Source organism: Protopterus annectens, chromosome 3.part1 (assembly GCF_019279795.1).
Source record: "Protopterus annectens isolate FY-2018-M chromosome 3.part1, PAN1.0, whole genome shotgun sequence".
Lineage (NCBI taxonomy): Eukaryota > Metazoa > Chordata > Ceratodontiformes > Protopteridae > Protopterus > Protopterus annectens.
The window spans coordinates 1,758,306,845-1,758,324,694 of record NC_056732.1 but is presented as its reverse complement, the minus strand read 5'-3'; the positions used below and the strand labels follow the sequence as shown (position 1 = coordinate 1,758,324,694).

At 39.4% G+C, this 17,850-nt stretch overlaps 1 protein-coding gene across 1 annotated transcript in view; it reads left to right on the top strand.

Annotated features, from left to right (window-relative positions):
• The first annotated feature begins 6,909 nt into the window (after positions 1 to 6,909).
• Positions 6,910 to 17,850, top strand: part of LOC122798662 — a 50,510-nt gene continuing 39,569 nt past the window's right edge. Inside the window, exon 1 of the mRNA XM_044067748.1 lies at positions 6,910 to 6,995. The gene's annotated coding sequence lies outside the window, so the exon portion shown is untranslated. The remainder of the gene's footprint in view (positions 6,996 to 17,850) is intronic.

The following is a 17,850-nucleotide window of genomic DNA, read 5'->3' as shown; positions in this document are numbered from 1 at the left end:
TTGCCAGAAACCTAGAATTTTATGAAAAACAGACCAAAAATATGAAGCAAAAATCTGGACATTCTATGAAAATCTGCACAGTTGAGAGGTATGATGTATACAGACATCCTGACTCTCCTCAACCTTGAGGTGGACCAACATGTGATCATGGACCTCTTCTACTTGTACGCTAGTCATGTTCTGGATGTGTGCAATAGATGTATATGACTTGTTAATGGTACATTAGTCTATTATATCTGATAAATGTCCTCAAATAGGTCATCAAGGGCATGAAAGATGACAACACTATCATCTTGTGGAACTTGACAGGTCAAGGCATTTGATACAAATCCATAGTGAGGTATTCAATCAACACTGTCACATGTGGCCATAAACAGCTATATCACCAAATGGATAGACAAGTGTAGCATATATGTGGCATCTATGTTTAATTGTGTGATGTGACCTATATCTCAGGTCCAGTGATGAGGTCCATAAATATCGGCTGTCTGCTAAGCCCTTTTTTATCCATTAGTTAAGTGATGGACCTCACAGATGACATGCACATGCTCTGTACACACAGCTCCCTGAAGGACTACAGAATGTGGGCAATTATTTATTCCAGCTGTGACATTAGTGTAATACAGATAGTTGTAACACATAAGAAACACTGATGCCAGAGGCATGATAACACCTGCATTGACAAGACACATGGGCAGATTTGTTAATTCAGGAAACTAAACACACCACCCACTTATAATGTGGACATCACACCCTATAATTAGACTAATAAGTATGACCCATGTGCTGGGGTAGATGGTAAGTGGTACATCCACCAGCATGTGGTCACAGTGCTGACTACTCTCTTGAATGTAACACAGATGTACTGGGTGTGTGAGGGACATCCACATCAGAGGCCATAATACCTTCATGGTTCTCTGCCTTCATCACACCAATAACTGAGTACAATGCCCCATCTTCATGACCCTCACTACACATCTTCCAGAGATGTGTAACTGAAGTGTGCCATCTTTGTCACAGTGCGCTGATACACAACTTACTGGCCATACCATGCAGAACACCTATCAAGTTGTTACATCTGATGTATATGTGTCACCTGTTCTGCTGATGCAAACACTAACAACACAGGTGTTTGACAACATTAATGGCATGCATATCATTCATGATAGTGTGGATTGTGTCATATATATGCCATGCACACAAGGTAACTAGCCTGTATTGCCCATTCTGCCATATATATGTATAGCAGTGTCCCTCACCTCCAGCAGATGTTACAGTGCAAGGACAGTGTGTGTGGCTGCCCTTATAGAGTGTGGATGTATCATAATAGTTGTTCAAGTGTGTATCTGTGCAGACTCATCTCTTACCACTGTAAATCATATATGTTATGTCAGAGGGATGGGATTACCGGTGTTATTATTTTGATATTGTTCATGACTGTGGCTGTTTTCTATGAGCTTTTACCTGTGCCCACCTTGCTGGAGACCTCTGTTGAGAGTACACTCTTATTCAGGTATATCAGTTTGCACAGCTTCACAATATGCACCCTACCCTAACTGTATGTCAGATCCCTGATAGATGTCCTCTACATTATTCATGTAAGGATGCTTATCTCACATAGACATCCTCCCCATTGTAAGTTACCTTGTGTGACAGTCACAAAAACACATTTTTGATGTACAGTCCCTACTGTACCATATAGATATGTGATTGATATTGCTGCTGCAATGATCTTCCACTGACATGACCTCATCTGCTGTACATTAGGTTGTTTCTTTCCCTGTGTTCATTCATACAATTCACGTGTGTGTCCCTATTCAATACACACACTTCCCCTTGGTGTTCATTTTACATGGCAGTCCCATGTCCTTTTACAGATCATTTACACAACTTCAGTAGTATACAATCCCAGGAATGGGATATCACAATACTCTCCACTGTAGATACACTGTCCTGTACTGTGTTTGGACCATATACTTCCCATTCATACCTCTCAACTGTCCAGATATTCCCAGGATGTCCAGATGTCCTTGTCAAAATTATGGCTTTCTGCCATATCAGTGGGATGATCACAGTACTACATTTGAGTTCATACCTTTCAACTGTCATGATTTGTGCAGACTGCCCATTTTTTTCTCATATTTTTGATCTTTTCCTCATAACATGTTGGTTTTCTGGTAAATCATTGGCATGTTCGTAGGTTGGTACTGGGCTATCGGCCCTAGGGCCTATACAAGCCTAGCCATAACAATTCCCTGGCTATTTCTTCTCACAGTATTTACTTCCCTGGATCCCTGTCCAGCAGGGCAACTGACGTGATCCCTGGAGTGAATTACCTATCTCCCATCCAATCATCAAGGTTCCTTTTGAAGAGGGCCAAAGAGGCACTTTGCTTGACATGTATGGGCAGTCTATTCCAGAGTCTGGGGAGTCTCTGGGTCAAGAACCTACCCCTCAAGCATGTTTTGTTCATTGTGATGACAAGGTTTCAATCCCTGGAGCATGTGACTCTGAGGGATTGGGACTTCTTTAAGTGTAGCATGTCCAACAGATCTGGGTTTTACATGGCCTTGTATGTTAAGCAGAGATTGCCTCTGAGTAGACGATATGTGACAGATTTTAGGTGGAGTTTTTTTAGATGGGCAGCATAAGGCATCTGCTTTAGGCCTGCGATTCTATTAGTGAGGTATTTCTGCAGTCTTTCCAGTTGTTGCAGATGTCTTGAGAGGTGTATACCAAACGGGGTGTTGTATTTTATAATGGGTCTGATGAGGGATAAGCACAGTGGGACAATGACATACTTTTTTCTGGATGAAAAGTCCTTAGTAATGAGGTGTGCCACATAGAAGGATTTTCTGACTGTAGTGGCGATGTGGTTATCGAAGGTGAGATCACTGTCCACCTGTGCCCCTAAGTCTCTTATCACACTTTTGGTGTTTAGTGCACTGCCACCTATGTGGTAAATCATGGGTACATGTTTTTTCCCAAAGGGGATAACTATACATTTCTTGGCATTGAGCTTGAGCCCATGGCTCTGGCACTAAGCATCTGTTTCTGTAAGGCCCTTTTGTAGAATATCCACATCATTTGGGGATTCAATAATGGCTCCCAGTTTGCAGTCATCTGTGAACTCTGTTAGCCAGAGTCCCTTAGTGTTGGCCTGTACTTCAGAGAAGTAGATGCCAAACAAGAGCGGTCCCAGGACTGAACCCTGAGGTACTCCACTTGTCATTTGTCTAAAGTTGGATTTGGAGTCAGCTACTTTTACAGTGTGGGATCTGTCAGTAATCCAGTTGGCAACCCATCAAGTGGCGTAGGGATTAATGTCCAGCTTAGTAAGTTTATCTATGATTCCACAATGGGGAATGGTGTTGAAGGCCTTGGCGAGGTCCAGATAGGCTGCGTGGACCAACTTACCCTTGTCCATGGCTCTAGAGACTGATTTGAAGAAGTCAATCTGGTTCAGGAGACAAGATCGGCCCTTCATGAACCCAAACTGCATGGGGTCCAGTGTTTGAAGGTTGCCGATGTCTTTGTTTATAAGTTCCATGATAATACGTTCCGTGGCCTTGCAGATCAGGCTCATCAGACTGATGGGGTGGTAGTTCCTGGGACCCAAGGTGGATCACCCCTTCTGGAGTGGGATAAATGTAGCTGTGTGCTACCCAGTGGGCACAAAGTCTGAGGTGAGACTATGATTAAAAATGACACTTAGGTGAGGTGCCAGTTCATTTTGTAGTTCATGCAGTACATAGCCTGGAATGTTGTCTGGTCCCATGGATGCTGCATCCTTAGCTTTGGAGAGTGCTTCTTTTTCCTGTGTGGCCATTATTACCAGAAGTTGGCAGTCTTTTGGTATTGAGATGGGCCCTTTAGGGGTTGAGAGGGAGGTGAAGTCTGCACTGAATCAATCTGCCAGGATATTGGCAATATCCTTGGGATCAGTATATTTAATGCCATTCTGTTGTAGCTCAGAGCAGATCTAAGCATTGCCATTTAGATTCTTGACATAGTTATAGAATGCCTTGTGGTTGTCTTTGGAATCCTTGGCAATTTTATTTTTGTAACTAACTTTGGAGGATTTTATGAGGGATCTCAGTTTCTTACTGAGGCTGGTAAGGGAGTTTTTTGCATCCTGGGATTTTCCTCTTTTCTGTAACAGTTTCTTCCTTTTGTTGTAAACTTTGTTTATGGCAAGGGACCACCAGATTGGCTTCATTTTTTTTGGAGGAGAGCATATTGGTTCTATTGGGGATGGCACGATTCATGCACGAGTGGATGTGCTCATACAGTGTCTTAGTGTAGGATTCAGCAGTCGAACTTTCAGGTCCTGTCTGCATGGGTGTCATGAAGTTTGTCACTTCTGACTTGAGTAGCATGAAGTTGGCTTTGGAGAAGTTTTTACAGAGGTTTCTTTACTGGGGGTGGTGGTGGGATGTGGATGTCAAGGGTGATTAGCTTATTGTCAGACCTGACCAACGAGGGGGGGACCATGGGTGTGGAGCATCGATTTCCCATGTTGGTAATGACCATCTTTAGGATATTGGAGCCCCTGGTGGTAATAAGGATTAGTTGATCCAGGGCATTGGAATTTACGAATTCCAAGAACCGTTGGGCAAAGGTGTTGGTACCCGAGTAGTTTTCCCAGTTAATGGCAGGATAGTTGAAATCACCCAGTATTAGGGTGTTTGGTGGTATCTTAATATTTTCCAGTATGTTTAGAAAAGTGTAGTGAAAATCTTGGGCATGGTGGGGGATCTGTAGCAAGCTACAATTTGGATTGCAGTCTTACCTAGTGTTAGTTGCACCTTGAGAATTTCAGACGCATTGTGTTGGGCAACTAGCCTGGTGTTGTAAATATCCTTGGTGAATATGGACACTCCTCCACATTTAGTGTTTCAGTCCAGGTTTGGTGGCCGAAAAGTCTGGTAAGAGTTGTAGCCTGGTATTGCAGGAATGCTCTCTGGAGCCTTGAACCAGGTCTCAGTTACTGCACATATATCGATGTTCTCCATTGTTAGGAGTGCCTCAAGAGAGTGCATTTTGAGGTTTAGACTGCAGATTGAAGTCAGAAACTGATGACAGACATTTGAGTTTAAAACTTTATGCTCTTCAAAAAGTGTGGGCTACTATACAACCTATTATTCTATCAACTTTCTAAGTTTAGAATAGGAATATTATAAATCTGTCTCTATTTTGGGGCCTTTGACCCCCTCCCCCATTATTTATGGCTTTGGACAGTTTTCTTGTTCTAACACATTTCCGTGTGACATCTATGTCAAATATGTCCCTATTTCTGGTTAATTGTCCCCTTATTATGTTGGACAGATTGACAGCTATTTGTAAATCCTTGGTGATTTTTGTGGCATTCTGCCAAATCCACTGACTGTAGGTGCTCTGCTTTACACATAATTGATATATGTATTCACTTACATGGTTTCCTGGTCAGCAGAACTGTTGACAGCCATAAAACCTAGCTTAGACATGCCACACATAATTAATATGCATTGATCTCTACCACACGCCTTGCACCACCGTGCAAATATGAAAACTCTCTGTAGGCTTTGAGTGAAGTCTACACAGAGTTTATTGAATCCTGGGGAACTTGTCCTTAAATCTGGACAGTGTAAAGAAAAATTCAATACTCTTTTATACCTTGCCTAGTGCTATTTCTGGGCATGGGCTCAAAGAGTGATGGCTGTTTATGACCCTGGTAGTGTAATAAAAACTATACCACATGCACTTGAAGGTATTTATATTCGCAAGGTCCTTGTACAGTCCCATGTTCTGTTGATGTATTCATACCAGTAACACTGGTTAGAATTCTTGCAGGAGTTAATGTGAACTTACTGCAGGTTAATGATTTATGCAGCAGGAAATGAAGCTTAATGCAGCAAAAAAGCTAACGGTGTTATCAGTAATGCCATTATGAAATAAATATTTCTCCCATGACATATCAACCTATATGACATTGTAGATGATATAATTTATTATAACTCAAAGCAGTAGCCTATAAAAGTAAACAGAACAAACTCTCTATGCATTATTATTTGTCATGTCAACTTTTGTTTTCATTTTGGGTGATTTCTCGTAGAACACAAATATTTGATGGTTTTACTGTGCTTAAGCATCTACCACTCTTGTTTGTGTCAATAGTTCTATCTTTATCTTTCTTGCATTCTTACAATGATCTGCCTTATTCGTAGCAAAGTGTATTATCCTTTTGGTTGTTTAACTGCTTCATTTCTTACAAGAGTAATGATTACCTACAAAGGTAAACTGAATCTCTATGAATTATTATTTTTAAGTGAACTTGCGTTATCACTTTGGGTGTGTTTTTCCATGGAACACAAAGATTTTTTTTTTATTTTGCTATATTGATCTGTCCAACATTCTTGGCTAATGTGAATAGGTTTTATCTGTATCTTTCTTGTACTTATACAATGGTCTGTGTCATCACGAGCAAAAAAATGTGTTACCCTGTTTGTCATAGAACCAATTCATTACTTATAACAGCAGCTATTTTGATAATAGTTGCTTCAATGCATTCATTGATAAATTGCTGAAAGACAAGTTTAGTCTGAATGACTAGATTTTGGGTCATTTCAGGTAACAGAACAAATATGTTTGTGTAACAAGGGTTACCATTTTCACATTTGTGATATGTAAAATAAAGTATGCATCATTGCAGTCATAAGGCAACACTTTATAAGGTCATCCATTAATAAACACCTCATTCAGGCCTGTGTATATCATTTACAAACTGCATGTTTAAACATTAACGATAAATAAAGTAGAGCAGTGCTGCTATTTGACTATAGTAATAGCTAAACTGTCATTGATGGCATAGGTTACTAACTTATGACCTTTCAGGGGTGTAGGTAGTGGTTTGCATGTATATAAAATGACAGCACACTCTCTCATTTCTGCCTTTCATTTCAGAAGGGACCCTCGTGTTCATTTCACAACTTTGCGAAGAACTGTTTGAGTTAAAGGTAAGTGCTATCAAACAGTGAGTTAAATGTTCTAAACGTAAGGAATAAGAAGTGCAACATTTTCACAAAGATTATATTCTTTGCAATTGTTAATACATTTATTGTATTTATTTAACTCATTACACCTGAGTGACCCCCTCCAGGTGCGACTGCAGTTAAATCCTACTGACGCCTCTAGGTGCCCAATATTGTTTGTTCATGTTTGTATCAGTAATTCTAAAACCATGCTGTGTACAACGTTTTATTGTCTTAAAGCTTATGCAATGACAAACTCAGCTGTATTAATATTTGACTTCTGTCTAGTGCATGTAAATAGATATTAACTGTTGTTTTTTATGATATTAATTTATATGGATATCATTTTCAGATTTATACAATTATCTCAACGATCAAGTTACACAGACAGAACTCCTTAGCCTCTTATGAAAGCTCTCAGCTAGATGAATAAAATGTCATTAACAGTATGTGTGTAACTTGGGTGGTTGCTGAGATGTAATTTGTTTACAAAATATTACAAATGTAATAGTTACTGTGTTTACTGTGACTTATTCAATTTAAGACCTAGAACCTAAAGAATACTGCCACTATAAAAAATAGTCTGTGCTGAAGAGTTTGCCATTTATACTTCTTTCATAATGCCTATCGTTCTAGAGATATGAACATCTGTTTGAAATGTGAGGACATAATTTGATTCTGCCCATCGGAAGTTACAATGCAAATGTCCTGAGCTCCACTGGAGTGAATGAGTTAATAGGTTTTGATGCAATTAAAATGCTTAAGGACTATTTTTGTCCATAGACATTATGCAACTTATCTAGATGGGTGACCATAGGGCCACAGATTATGTGATTATGATGTTTTTTTCTGACTGAGATAATTCAGGTTTAGATGGCAGTTCTCTAGTAATGGATCTCTGATAAGGGTTGGGCCTCAGACAAAAACATACCAGAGTTCCCAGCACAAGCATGTGACAGCCAGTATTTGAAGCACAGGGATACATTATACTTAAGTTTTACCAAGAGAGATGTTGAGTCTTTCGGCTTTTCCCGGTCAGGGGTCGCCACAGCGGAACTCCGGTCCGCTAATGATTGGTAGTTGATTTTTACGTGCCGAGTTACCAGCCCTGATGCACAACTTTCAACAAAGGTATGCCCATTCATGCATATCTCCACGAAGAAGACACTCTAGCTGAGAATTGAACCGGACAGCATCTTACTGTGAGGTGACAACGCTACCACAGCACCACCACCATGGGTTTTTCCAAGAGAGATACTTGTTTCATATGTTTGATGATTGAAATGACTGAGTTCTTATTTACCTAGGGGATTACTCCTAGGTCTTCTAACCTCTGGTATCACAGCAAACCAACTACTGCTTAACTCTGGTCTTCAACTATGCAAAACAATAACAAACTACTTCAAAGGTCAAATAAAACAACTCTAGTACCTGAAGGATTGCATATTGTCATCTTAGCTCAAGTGGAAAAAGTAAAGAAATGAAGTGACTGACAGCTAAGCTGTTTCACTAATGATTTTATATTGCTTGAGTCCTGTCACACTGAAGATCCACCACAAAATTTTACTTGTTGGTTATCAGTTCACAATTAACATTACTGGGCATTACCTATTACCACTGAGAGGGTGGTAAGCCTTTGAGTATAAACCCCATACAAATTCCAAACCATTTTTTTCTTCACATTTCATCTGAAGAAGTCCTGATTCAGTTTTAATATGGAACATTAGTTTCAATGTGTTGTGACATAGCTCCACACATAAACCACTTTACAGATAAAGGGATTTAACATCATGCTTGGGTATTGATTTAGTACACTTGCTTCTCAGAAATTAAGTCCACACATTTCAAAGTCTGGATCTGTTTAGGTCAAGTTTCCCACAATCATTGACTAGACAGATGGGTTTTATCTTTTACATTATTTTCCCCTTTGCCATGTAGTTTCTTCATGGATCTGAAAAGTATCACCTTTGTAAATCATTGTGAAACCTACTCTCTCACCTGATACTTTACTGACTAGTGCAAAGAGAATTGAGAACTGGCAAATGAGAATTGACATTAGTTTTTTTTTTACACATACTGGTTGACTTCCTTTCACCTTTGCAGACACTCCTACATTTTTCTTTTTAACTGTGCTGCAGATACTTACAATATATTGGTTTTAGATTGGAGAAAGTTTTTAGCCACAAGGTGACAGTATTCATCTTGCTGTTTTTCTTCTAATTTATTACTATTTATTGATTTTCTTTTACATTCTTTGTGCATTTTACTAGCAATATATGATTAATGCTACCTAAACTGCTCTTGAATAAAGTCTTTGTAATTGTAATGGAAGAAAGCCAACATGGTCATGTTGACAAACTATCCTGTGACATTCTATAAAACTTCATGATACATAATACTGGAACTGGGTGGGAAATAATGGACATCTTAGACTAAAGTACAGTAAAATAGAACATGATGACGGAGGAAGAATATAAGGCAGGGTTATACAAGGCAGAGCAGAAGGAGGCACAGTGTTGTGCCACAATAGATGGTTCTGCAGCTGGTTTCATGCCAGGCAAAGTAGCAAAAGCCTTAGTATATCAGATGCATAAAAGCACTGTCATTTTCTCTAAGTATAGTGAATTATAGTTTGTATTGGATATGTATATTTTTATTTGCAATTTAAAGTTGAGTGTACAATAATTGCCTTGTATAACTCCTGATTATATGTAAGTAGATGGGAGAAGACTTTAGTCCTTTTATAGGTGAGTGTGTGGACCCCTCCACACACACACACACACACACACACACAAACACCAAAAAAATATGCTTCTGACTGGCAAATTAGCTTTTCAGTTAGAATTATTTTAGTTATTTTTTCATGTATTTTGTTGATTGTTCCAGGTTTCCTCCAACGTAATGAAGACATGTTGTAGAGTTGTTGATAAGCATCAAAACTTGCCCATAGTTGACATGGCTAAATGTGTGTGTGTGTGTGTGTGTGTGTGTGTGTGTGTGTGTGTGTGTGTGTGTGTGTGTGTGTGTGTGTGTGTGTGTGTGTGTGTGTGTGTTTGTATGCATACCCTATCCACAACTAGCTTTATGCATTCCACACAGGAACTACAAACCTGTGTTCCAATTCCTCCTAACCTAAAATTGGATAAAGCAGATAAGTAGAAAATGAATGAATATTTCTGTTAGTCATGGCATTTTGCAAATTTTCATTCAGTGAACTGACATTTGGCATTTTGACTTACATTGTTGAAAAACTGAGATAACCAAGACCTTACATAATTTACATGCACCTGGCAGTTAATGCAGAAGATTAAAACACATATTCATTAATGAGACGCTAAATGTTCCGAGGATAGTGGGTTTGAATCTTTCTACCTTCATTTGCCTACAATTAACCAGACAGGGCTGTGGGGCAACTGGGAGTTGGGACTAGGCCTTAAAGTTCACCCAGCCTAGTAATTATCTATTATTCATGTGTCATCTTAAAAAGAAGTAACCTTAACAATGAAAGGTAAATCTTATTTTATGTGTCTGAAGACCATTCCAAAATGTGCATAGAGCATGTGACACCCCTGCACTGGCCCAGTAATCAAGATGCCTCAATCCTCACCACTAGCACCAGTGAGGGACGTGCACAATGGGAGGATGATAAGTACACACACAGTAAAGTACAATTTCCCTTAAAAGCACACAGAGATCACAGTCAGTCTGGGGCTGGTTTCACCCTCTGTCTCCAGATACCCAATAAGACTCCCCAATGGTACAGCTATAGGGTTGAGATCTCAGCCAAGTGGTCAAGCTAAAACCTCCAGCACCCTCTCTGTCCAACCAGTGCTTCATGTCCCTGCTCAAGTAGCTGACACACACACTTTGAAATTTGATTTATACAGAAGCACACATACACACACCTGGGAAAAGCTGGCACAGGTTTGCTAGCTATGCCCCCTTCTGCCCAGACTATAAGTTGGTACCAGCTGCCACCAGTCACCTTACTTATCAGCTACTATAAGGCCTTACCAAAAGGTGTCCAATCCTACAGTGTAATGTTACTTTTATCTAAATGGTAAGTGTGACCAAGACCAAGGCTATTTAGGAGTGACCTATACAGTGTCACCAAATACATATGCAAATAATCTAAGAGCTTAAATATCTCTAAACAAACCAGCCACAGTTAAAAGTTTTAAATATATTTAATAATAAATAATAAAAGAACAAAACAATACTCAAACAAAACAGTAACTACATTCAGAATCACAGGAAATATTTTAAAACAACATTGCAGGACAGTCTCAAATAAATACAGAAAACACCTAAACTAATCTTATTATATTCCTGTCTATCTGTAAAAGAAATTACGTTTTACTTGTTAGTTACTATTAGCAAGGCAGAAGTGTTGAAGATGGGTGTTTCCAGGTCCAAAGACAAATACAAAATGCCCCGTTTCTGAGAGAGTCCCCAAATTAATATCAAAACATTACTGGTGGGTCACCTGGATGACATTACTATTTGTCACCTGCCTTTAGTTCCTAGGCTAACATATACTAACAGAATTTTATGCATCTCTGTGTGAGAAGTACATATTTCTCAGATGTTTGCCTAGAACTAGAAGTCATAAAACAGTTAAACATTTTTACATTTTAGACCTAGTAATTATTTCTGTTTCAAGACAATAGGAAAAACTCTAACTCTAGACACTGTGTCTGCTCTGAGCTGAAACAGAGGTTACAGAATCCTAAAATACTTTCCACTTATTTTCTTGAGGTTTTGCAAGTTAACTTTGTATGTTCCAGATTCTGCCATTAAAACATACATTTGCACAGGCATATAGTTTACATCCATGGTTACATTTTTGAAGCTCAGTACATAACATACAGTTCTCTTACATTTGTAAGACAAGCATATGATTCATATTACTATTCACAAATGACATATGATTATTTACAAAATTCCAGATAGCTGGGCTGGCAGTGTCACAATTCTATTTAAATCATATTAATATTTTCAAGTGACATTATTATTTACACAATTTCAAATAGCTGGACTGACAGTATTTCCCTGGTGTCACAGAGCACATACATAGTCATAAAAAAAACAAAAAACAAACAAAAAAAAAACAGTAGGAAAGAAGGTAACAGTTATACATACAAACTTAAGGGTGAGTGTGAAAAAACATGTAAGAAGATGACTAATGTAGATTAACTAGATTAAAGCAAGATTTTTCTTGTTGGGGAAATGCTAACAAACTGCACAACATTAGGAAGGAAAGGTAACAGTGGTATATACAAATTTGAGAATGACTAATGTAGATTGACTGCACTTGGACAAAGTTTTTGTCTGGAAATTGCTGGCAAACTGCTTATCTCTCAATCACAGCATTTGCCTATGTTCCTTGAAAGGAGATATTTTTAGCCTAATTTCTGCAGGTTACTTTGTATCAGGAATCATGCATTGATTTTCATAGCTTGTATACTGTCATTACCTGCCATCGTCTATTCACACCGGTCATATCATTTTCATGCTACCATGCTAATTTACCTCCAAACTTCTTCACTGGCTATTTTAAATGCACTGTACTAGGCATGTTACTTCTTGTCATAATACATTCCATATGTTTCCTGAAAGTAATTTTCTAATTTCATTGTACCCCACCCTTCATATCTTCCTATCTCTCTTCTAGTAAGTATTATATATTTAATTAGATTTTCTAATTTCTTTAATTTTACTTTTCTTTTCTTTATCTGTCAGTCTTTTTTATTGCACTTTCCTTGTTTCATTATATTTTATTTTATAATACTTCTCCAGACATCTTGCTTTTCTGCTAAATTTGTAGGCATTTCTTCTTCCTCTTCTTCCCTTCTTATTCTAACCCCCCCTTCCTAGTGCCCCTTATACTATGTACTTTATTATTATTACTGCTGTTGATTTATTGCTATCATCACACAGCATTTTGTGTGCTTCTTTTTGACTTGCTTGTCTGCTGTCATTTAACTCTGTCTGGGCTGAGACGGAACTAGGCCCATTTGGATCAGTGCTCTACCACAGTTGCTAAACTGAATGAATGAATGAATGAATGAACGAATGAATGAACGAACGAATGAATGAACAAATGAATGAACAAATGAATGAATAAGTAAGGAAATAAATAAATAAATAAATGTTATTCTCAGTTTTTCCTATAAATCATTCTTGCATTAATCTTGCAATTGCAAATATCTTAGAATTAGATTACGCCATTGTTAAACATCACCAGTTCTTACACCCTTTTCATGACCCTTTTTTTTTCTCCACCATCAAATACTGATTTGTTATTACCTCTTTAAAATATTTACTTACTTGGCTTACATTCATAACTGCGGTGGTGGTGTTGCGGTAGCATTGTTGCCTCACAGTAAGACGCTGTCCGGTTCGATTCTCAGCTAGACCGTCTTCTGCGTGGAGACATGCGTGAATGGGCGTACCTTCATTGAAGTTTGTGCGTCAGGGCTGGTAACTCGGCACGTAAAAATCAACTACCAATCATTAGCAGACCGGAGTTCCGCTGTGGTGACCCCTAACGGGGAAAAGCCGAAAGACACAACAACAACTTGGCTTACATTCATATTCTGACACAAAGCTAGAACTTACTTAACAAGCTGCTAATTGTTTTTCACATGCTCCACTGCTTTAACAGATATCCTCTGGAAGAGCTCAGGAAGCTTGTACTCTGATTTCTAGTGGTTGTACCTTATGCCTTTTGACAAAATGAAGTTAAGGTAAATGCCCATACCTCTTACTAAAGAAGTGTAAATAGCAAACTATTTAGTGCAAGCTAATACTTACAGTAGTGACATTTATTGCATTCTAGGACTTATACTGACTTTTAAAAGTCCCAATAAAAACACTAAATATTATTTTTTAAATTTTTTATAAAAAGTGTACAGCATCTCAGTAACCACTTAAGCTACACAACATACTGCAAGTAAAGTATTTTGTTCATTCAGCTGTGAACTTTCATATGAGGCTAAGCAGTTCTAACTGTTGCTAATTAAGTTACTGAGAGCAGAGAAATATGAACATTACATAAATTATTATACAATAAATGTTACTTAACATCTTAAAATGTGCACAACGATTGGACATAACAATCAGTATACCCATTATAAATCCAAAATTACCATTGGAAAGAAGATCAGCCAATAGGAATTACTGAAAAAAAGGCAATTGTGCACCAGTGTACATCTTTACAAAAGTCTGATAACGCAGTGTCATTTAAGCAGTGACAGATTTACATTCACTCTCAATAGCTGCTGAAAAATGTGTCTACTTCTTAAAAAAATAATATAAAACACTTCTCAAGAAGTAGTACACTTGCCACTGTGATACAAAAGTCCTATTGCATCATATATATATATATATATATATATATATATATATATATATATATATATATTTTGCTTGAACATAAACATGGAACTCCTTTTAGTCATTAATGCACATAACTAATGTCTCACATTCTTTATTTCAGAAAAGTAAATCACTGTTATCAAGATTCTTCTTCCAAAGGTCTTATTCATTAAAACTGTTTGCAAAAAAAATATCAAGTATAACATTGTGCACTACACTCCTTGTATGTAAGCTTCTGAGGGGTGTCCAAGTCTGCTCTTCAGTGTTTCTCTTAGATCTAGTTCTCTCCTCTCCTGCACTTTTACTAGCTTATTAATCTAGCACATTAGCAGACTTCTTGTAGCAATTATTGTAGCACACAAAAGTGCTACCATCACTAAATGTTCTACAAGGAAACAGCTCCAGTATTTATTATTAATGTCCACCCCTCCAGGCATATCTAAAGGTCAGTTCCCTGTGCTTTCTCCTCTTAACCTGGTGAACTTGGGTATCCTGAGACAATGTAGCAACTGCCTCATGTACACTGACAACCCTCTCCTCTTACCTCCCAACACTCAGACTTGTGAGAGATGCATTTATATATCCAAATTGGAAGCCATGCACTCTCCAGCCAAGACCAGAATAGCTGGTCAAGAGGAGAAGGTCAACACTTGCACCACACCACATGGAACACATAGCCCTACAGAACACACACCAGCGCTGCCTTTACATAAAAACACAAACTGCACACCCACCTTTGTGGAGGCCCTCAATAAAAATATACCCAGATAGCAGAGACCTCCAAGGCAGAAATGCACTCAACCACCATAACACAACACTAATCATGAGACACATAACTCTCCTAAACAAAGTGCCACTCAACCAAAACCCCTAAGGCAAAATAGCATGCCCAACACACTAGTCATAGGTGACTCGATAGTGAGGCACACTGATGTCCCACTCACTAGGTTGATTAAGGAGAAAGTAACAGTCAGCTGCCTGTCAGGCGCTAGGATCCACCTCATAACACATACACTCAGGTCCCTCAACAACAGGTACAAATTTGACTCTGTCATTGTACAAGTGAGTGTAAATGACCTGAGATGTACCTCCCTGGACTACATGAAAAGAGACATGGAGGAGCTCTCAGATTATGTAGCCCAGGCGGGTATGATCCTAGCCCTAAGCAGCATCCTACCATCACCCAGAATGATACAACAGTACAAGCAGAAAATGATTGATTTCAACAATTGGCTAAGTTTTTGGTGTCATTCTATGGGGATCCAGTATCTGTCTGCCTGGGATGACATGACTGACAGACCTTGATGCTTTGCCAAAGATGGCCTGTATCTGTCACCCTGGGCTTCCAGATACTGGCCAAGGCTCTTGCCACCCCTATGGTGCCTTTTTAAGATGGTGTTCTAAAGACCAAATTACCACCATAACAGATACAAACAAATGCAATCTGAGGGTCATGCTGCTCAGTGCTAGAAGTCTAAATCTCAAAATACACTTGCTTGAAGCACTCCTTAAAATGGAGAACATCGACATTTGTGCCATAACAGAGACCTGGTTCAAGGCAACAAAAAGCACCCCTGCACTACCAGGCTATAACTCATTCCACACCTTCTGGCCCCAGAACTTGGACCGAAGCTCCAAAGGCAGTGGTGTTTCCATATTCATAAAGGATGTGCACACCTCCAGACTGGTAGCCCAACATAACATATCTGAAATACTTCAGGTGCAGCTAACATTGGGTAAGACAGCGATTCAGGTGTCCTGTCTGGAGGACCCTAGCCATAAACAAACTATACAATAGTAGGAGGAAGCTACTACATGATAGAGCAAAATCCCAAAAAGGGAAGGCATCTCTGATCAGTATTATCAAAAAACTACGGGCATTCATAAAATCGTCTAAGGCCAGCTTCGAGAAAAATTGCACAGGACACTAAGGATAATCAGAAGGCTTTCTTTAGTTATGTTAGGAACCTGGGTGGGAATTCCCAGATATGCTCAGAATTAGTCCAAAATGACAAAAAATATACCGAACCCACAGACAAACATCCTAGCTGACAGGTTCAGTGCAAACTTCTCCCCCCTTCCCCACCAAAAGGGCAAATATCTATCCCAGCAGAGTGCTGTCCCCCTGACATCTCAGATGCTCAGGTAAGAGCCGCCCTCTCCAAAGCAAAAAACACAGCATCAATGGGACCAGACGGTGTCCCGGGCTGCGTCCTACTTGAACGCCAAGAAGAACTAAACCCAAACATAAAACTACTGTTCAATCTCAGCCTTACTACAGGATATGTACCCAAAGAGTGGTGTACAGCAACAGTGGTCCCTCTCCACAAAGGTGGTGCCACAAGGGATCCTGGAAACTATCGCCCCATAAGCCTGACTAGCCTGGTCTGCAAAGCTATGGAAAGGATCATCATGGACCTCATAAATAAAGATATTGGGGACCTACAGACACTGGATCCTACCCAGTTCGGCTTTGTTAAGGGCAGATCCTGCCTCTTAAACTTGGTTGATTTCTTTGAAACAGTCACCAAGGCCATTGACGAGGGGAAGGTGGTCCACACAGCCTAACTAGACCTTGCAAAAGCCTTCAATACAATGCCCCACTCGGGCATTATAGATAAGCTCACCAGCTTAAATATAAACCCCTATGTCACTAGATGAGTTGCAAACTGGCTCAAGGACAGAACCCACATGGTTAGAATTGCTGGAGCCATGTCAGACTCCAAACCAGTTACAAGTGGCATCCCACAAGGCTCAGTCCTGGGACCTCTCTTGTTCGGTATATATTTGTCGGAGGTACAGGCTAACACGGAAGGACTGTGGCTGACCAAGTTCGCAGATGACTGCAAACTGGGTGCCATAATCAACTCTCCACCTGACACAAGCATCCTACAAAAGGGCCTCATAGAAACAGACAAATGGTGCCAGAGCCATGGCCTCAAGCTAAATGCCAAAAAGTGTGTAGTCATCCCCTTTGGCAAAAACAAAGTGCCCACAAATTACCACATAGGTGGTAATCCATTAAGTACGAAAGAAGTAATTAGGGACCTGGGGACTCAAGTTGATAGCAGTCTCTCATTTGACAACCATGTGGCCAAAGTGGTTAGAAAAACATTTTATATAGCCCACCTAATCATGAAGGGATTCACATCTAGATCAGGGGAGGTCATCGTGCCTCTTTACTCATCCCTCATCAGGCCCATAATTGAGCACAATGCCCCTTTTGGGATGTACCTTACCAGACACCTGCAGCAACTGGAAAGACCCTAAAAGTACCTCACCAAGAGGATCAAAGGGCTCAAACAGATGCTATATGCTGCCTGCTTAAAGAAACTCCAGCTGTACTCAGTGGCATACCGCCTGCTCAGAGGTGATCTGTGCCTGATGTACAAAGCCATGTCCAACCTGGAATTAATGGACATGCTGCACCTCAGAAAATCCAAATCCCATCAAGCTACAT